We start from the raw sequence: 6,290 nt of genomic DNA, 5'->3' as shown, positions 1-6,290 counted from the left end.
ACTGCAGAAGATCTCCAAAAACACCAACGCAAATTATGTATTGGTACATACTTGCGAACTTAAGGACTTTTGTTTTGTTCTTTTCTGTTCTTGAAAAGCACAGAATGGCTCGTGAATTGCAATGTCCCTACCCCGACTGCAACATAGTCTTCTCGAGTTATTAGGCTCTCGGTGGACACGTAAAGATACATTTCGGAGGTATGATCCATGAAGCAGAATCAGGCGATTTTCATTTTGTCTAAACACACTTTCACTTTCACTTTTTGTCTAAACACACTTTCACTTTTGAAATGTTTTGAAGTGCAGGTGTTGCGGCTTCGAATTCTTCAGAGTGAGTGAATAACTAATTGAAATTGATTTGTTTTTCCAAACTTAATTTTAAAGAATCAATAATAGACAATTGAAGAAGTTCATTTTTTCTTCTTTGTTTTGAGTTTAGAAAAAGTGTTGATATTCCGGAGCATCTCCTGTCAGATGACTATGAAACTGAGGAGCAACAATTTGCTATTATAAGGCGCATTAAGGATTATCTCCTACCCAATATTGTAAGGAGCATTGAGGAGCGTCTAATGTCATCTAACTATGAAATCGATGACCTCCTGTCTGATATTTTGAGCCGCATTCAGTATGATTTCCCGCCTGACATTGTTGAATATATCTTTGAACATCCTAAAAAGTTGAGATGGGTTGTTCTTTTGGGAGTAATTGGTATATAATAAGCTAGAGATGGGTATGTAATATGGTAGACAATCACTTATATTTGTTAGTGTAGACTTTATTGTAATAGACTGCAGTAATTTGTGGACAACTTCTGTTCTTGTTCATGATTTGCATGCTTTCTCTATATTTAGTGGATTCATCTCTGATGGTACAATTATGTCCGATAGATATATAATGGAATAAGAGAAATAAAAGTTGGGAAATATGCGGCATGAGAATGTAATGGGTTTAAATTATCTGAAATGAGAATGCAATGACTTATAATTATGTCAATTTGGAGTATAATGTGGTAGAATTGTGAGTGATGCTCAGAATGTGATATGAATATTTAAAATATAATTTATTTAATAGAATCATGAGAATATGATTATAACTTTGTTAAATGAAATAAAATGTAATTTCAAATTATGGAGATTCATAAAAGTTTTATTTCTAATGTATGTAGAGTATTAAGAATATTTAATTTTAGTTAAGGTATTAATATGATCTTGATTAATAAGTTATCATTTGTTAATTTTAAAGAAATTATTTTTTATTTTTCAACTAATAAAATTGCGTATTACTTTATTTTCCCTGATCAATATCAGTTTAGTTATTGTTAAGAAAAAAATTCTACATGACTCCCACTTTGAAGTATTATTTTAGCTCGTTATAGTTTCTAAATAAAATATAAACTCCCAAGTATGAATGGAAACATTGAGGCTTTGCACATATCCATGGTTTCATCTAGCTATGCCAATCACAAAACATTAATAATATTTGTATCTGGCACTATGCTTTTAAAAATAAATGATCTTACTTTCTAATGCAAAAGTGTGTACCCTATAGTTTTTGCATATTTAATTTATGATAATGTACAATAGAATATTTACTTATAATACAACATAGAATTATTATTCTATAATCAATGTGTCAATGCACACTTATATTGTGCTTTAGGATCCTTATCATTTCTATAGTATGTGCATGATGAAAGAAAGAAACAAGGAGATATAGGAAGTATGGGAGGGAGAAATGGGGAAAATGACAAATATTTACTTAACCTTCCATGACTTTACGGTGTACCTATTGCACACTAAGGTATGATTGCTAGTTTAATTTTTTACTATAACCATGATTTTATTTTGACTATAAAATATGAGCAATCCTATCAGATCACAAGTGCATTTCTAGGCAAAAATTAATGCATTCATAATGTTAATTTAGATTCTCACTCATCTACACCTCTACAATCATTATGCGTTAGGCAGGAACTATGACGCATCGCGTCTCTTGTTTAAAGTGGAAACACTCTAAATAATCCTATTTAATTCTCCAAATAAGTTTAACTAGAATCTATCAAGGCAAAATATCTTAATTAGACTAACAAGAGTCTATAGACTTCAGAAACATATGTGTACCATTTTTTAATAACTTTCAACCTTCCTGTCGAGATTTGAAATGAATTATATGTCTTCTATTGTATTGATTCTATTGCATTTTTTATTCTTGTCATACTCATTCTCTTTTGTTATTGTGATTTTCACTTGGTCTCTAGATCTTTTTTGGATATCTTCATAGCCATATATTACATGGTATTAGAGATTTTAGAGTGACTTTGGTTTTCCATCAGAGATACTTTTTGAGAAAGTTGGGGTTTGGCATTTTGTGATTTTTTGTTTCTAGTCAAAGTTGGAGTTTGTTGGGACAAATTTGAGGCTTCTATCGGATCTATAAGATCATTTTCAATCAAAATTACCCTTTTTTTCTCATATCTGACACTAAAGGTCAAATAATACAAATGTTTGAAGGTGGAAGGTGGATTCAAGTCCCAAGAGAGATCTGCAATTTTGGAGTACTTTGGGCCAAATCAAAACATGGCATCATGCTTAGAATGCATAAAACCCCTAGAATCAATTGTTGAATGAGGTCGTGTGAACTTTTGCGGGGTGATCTTGTATCACCCAGCCCTTTTTTGTGAATTGTAACTTAGTATATTATTTATTAATAGAAAATGATCATTAATTAAAATAATAATAATAATAATAATATCATCCACATTGGAGCAATCAACTCAAAACATCAAAACAATTACCCCTCCCTACTGTATGAACACAATCATTGTTTGGTAGTATGATTTGTAAAAATATCAAAATTTCAATATAGTTTATATAAAAAAATCAAAGTTTAAAAAGGTTTTGTACACAACGCTATTTTTAAAAGAAAATCTTCATAATAATTTTTTTAAATCCAAGTATTAGTCTATAGAGTACTTTTACAACGGAATTGGCCTACACAAATAATACTTGCATAATAAAGTACATATCATGTGCCACACTTCTATCATTATGTATTGTCGCTTCTTCAAAATCACTAGAACCATTGCATGCTATGTCAACAATTAAGGACACATCATCAAGTGTCGCGTCATCACCTCTACTAGGTTTACTACATGATTGCCACATTAGAAAATCACTAGGTGTTGGCTTGTATGCCACAAATAGCAAATGCATGTGTCACATCATTTCTATCAAGTAATTCCCATGGGACATATCAATATCCATGGGGTAGGGAATTGAGTAAAAATAGGTGAATTTGTAGCTTTTACATAACACAAGTTTACCTTTTATTAGTATAAAGGTTTGTATCTAAATAATTAAATAGTTTCCCATGCAATGAATGTGGGAGAATTATTTTCCCCACACCCTTCATAGATCACATTCACAAATTTGAAGGAGAACTTCAAAACCTCTTAACTTGGTGATCAAAGCTCCTTTTCTATTACATTATTTTTTGATTTGGGGTAAAATTTAATGTTATTTTTAGTGTTAGAATTAATATTTAATTTTGATGCATGGAATTTTTATATAAAAATAGCCCTTTTAAAAAAATGTAGCTGAGTAGTCCCTATTTTTGCAACTACAGAGGCTTTGTTTGAGGTCATACAAACTCCTTTCTATGTGCTTCTTTTTAAAGTGCATAGTTTATTTTGTCTACTTCTCTAATATGTTATTAGTTTGTAGCCACAATAGGAAGAACATCACTTTCATAACTTATTTTTTTGGCTGATTCTAATAATAGTAATGATAGGATTTTAGTTTGATCTTTAGCGCCAGTGATGTGATATTGATATAGCATGATTAATGCAGTCGTAAACGTCAAAATTAGAAGTCGACTTTGGTTTAATTTTTCAAGTGACAATTGTACATGTGATAAGTATAATGTGCCAAATCATCATTGTGGCTCTCTCTCTCTCTCTCTCTCTCTCTCTCTCTCTCTCTCTCTCTCTCTCTCTCTCTCTCACACACACACACACACACACACACACACACACACGTTATGAGTTATGCTAAATTTCTACTTTTAACTCACCATAATTATGCAACATGGGAAATTAATGCATTGAGTAAATTAATGAAAAAATGCTTAAATTATAATCTTGATGAAACCCTTTGATTCTAGGAGGTTGATTGTAACATAAAATTAATGGCTTATTCAAAGCTCTATGGCTCTTGAAACATTAAGGAAATACATATCACCCAATCTTATCGTTCGCATTGAAAAGTTTAAGACTGTAAAGGAAGATTAGGACAAACTTACTTAATTGTATGGTTAAATGACCGAAATTAGGGAATATACACTTGATAGTGAACTTCTCAACTTGGATCCAAATAAATTTTCTTCAATTTAAGACTATGTAAGGAAAATGAGCTAAAATTACACCTTAAAGATTGTGGCATTAAGAAGAAGGATGTGTGGGGGATGCTTTTTTTTTGAGTACGCAACTTTTTCCTCAAAGTTTTAGACTCATTTGTTGACAACAAGGAGTGTCTACACTACATCATTTTATTCTTTCACAAACATTTTGATGTTTGGACAATCAAAGTTGATCATAGAGTATTCTTAAAAAAATCCAAATCATATGCTTTGGTGGCTAGTTATGAGAATGGATCTAACAAGACACAAAAGGAATTGGATCCTATGCCATGAAAGGAAACAATACAATCTTTCCCTCCTCTAAAAGAACATTCTACATCCTCTTAATCTACAGGGGATCATCTAAGAAGGAGAAACCTACTTGTGCATGTTGCAATAAGATTGGAGAAGAACACCATTTCTATAAGAATGACTTCAACAATTTAACTATCTTCTTGAGAAAATAGAATCAATTGTCCTTCAAGATTTTGATGTTTCAACAATCAAAGTTGATCACAAAGGGCATTATTAAAAAATCCAAATCATATGCTTATAGCTAGTCATGAGAAAGAATCTAACAAGAAAAATGGAATTAGATTCTAAGCCACAAAAGGATACAACACAAAATTTCCCTCCTCAAAAAGTAGATTCTGCATTTTCTTCTAAGGGGAATCATCTAAGAAGGAGAATCCTACTTGTGCATATTGCAATAAGGTTATACATGAAGAACATCATTTCTATAAGAATGATGTCAATGAACTTAAGCATCTTCTTGAGAAAATAGAATCTATTTTCCTTCAATAATTTTGACTTCAACTTCTTCACAAAAAAAAAAAAAATTTCATAACACAAAATTCATCCTTTTGGAACAAGTAAGAAAAGAAAATCTCTCTCTCTCTCTCTCTCTCTCTCTCTCTCTCTCTCTCTCTCTCTCTCTCTCTCTCTCTCTCTCTCTCTCTCTCTCTCTCTCTCTCTCTCTCTCTCTATGTGTATATGTAACAAGATGTAAATTAACAAATTTCAAAAATAACAAACAAATTTTAATTTTAACATGAATAATATTTTGATTAAAAAAGATAATGTTTTATTATTTTATATATAAACTTTTAAATCAAAAAAATTAGAAAATTATAGATTAAATTCTTTACAAATCATTAGATTATAGACTTACTTCATTTTTATGTGTGAATTGCTTTGTATATCCACAAATTTTTATAAATTTAACAATATTGCCATTTCATGTGAACTTAATTATTTATTTTTCAGTAAAATAATTTATGAACAATAAAATGTGTGTGTGTGTGTGTGTGTGGGGGGGGGGTAAAAGGTCGAAGCCATTTGATTATATATGTAACAAAAAAGGTAATATATTGTATTTTACTCTGTTCAAATGGGCACTAGTAGGAAAGAATGACAAAAAAACCTCCAATCTTGCTCAAGACTTTTAGTCCCATACAAACTTACATGTTAAAAGGTGCATACCCTATTTTACATAGAGTTAACATGACAAAATAATTATATGTTTCAACATGCTACTTTAGTGATAACATTTAAAAGTAATACGTCATCATTTGATAGAGTTGGATATTGCGTGTCCTCCTACTTTTGGTCATAAACTTCAAACTCATTGAAATTGTTAGCAAGGTTAAAAATCCTTAAAAATTTACATTTCTTTGCAACATTAATATGTTTATGTAGTGGGTTTCTTTTTGTCAAATAGTTGTTTCTTTACCACATGAATATGTTTTTGTCAAGGGTTATTTGAGTTAATAACATGATATAGATTATTATCCTAACCAATTATTGTTCATTATAATGTGATTATATTGAGAACCCTGGGTTGTTTATAGGGTTCTGAAACAAGTGGGACAATGAGTGATACAAGGATTTTCTAA

The sequence above is a fragment of the Cupressus sempervirens genome, chromosome 7 (assembly GCF_028749045.1).
Source record: "Cupressus sempervirens isolate cs-2001-9-10 chromosome 7, ASM2874904v1, whole genome shotgun sequence".
In the NCBI taxonomy this organism is placed as follows: Eukaryota; Viridiplantae; Streptophyta; class Pinopsida; order Cupressales; family Cupressaceae; genus Cupressus; species Cupressus sempervirens.
The sequence above is the reverse complement of the archived record's forward strand: the minus strand, read 5'-3'. Positions refer to the sequence as shown.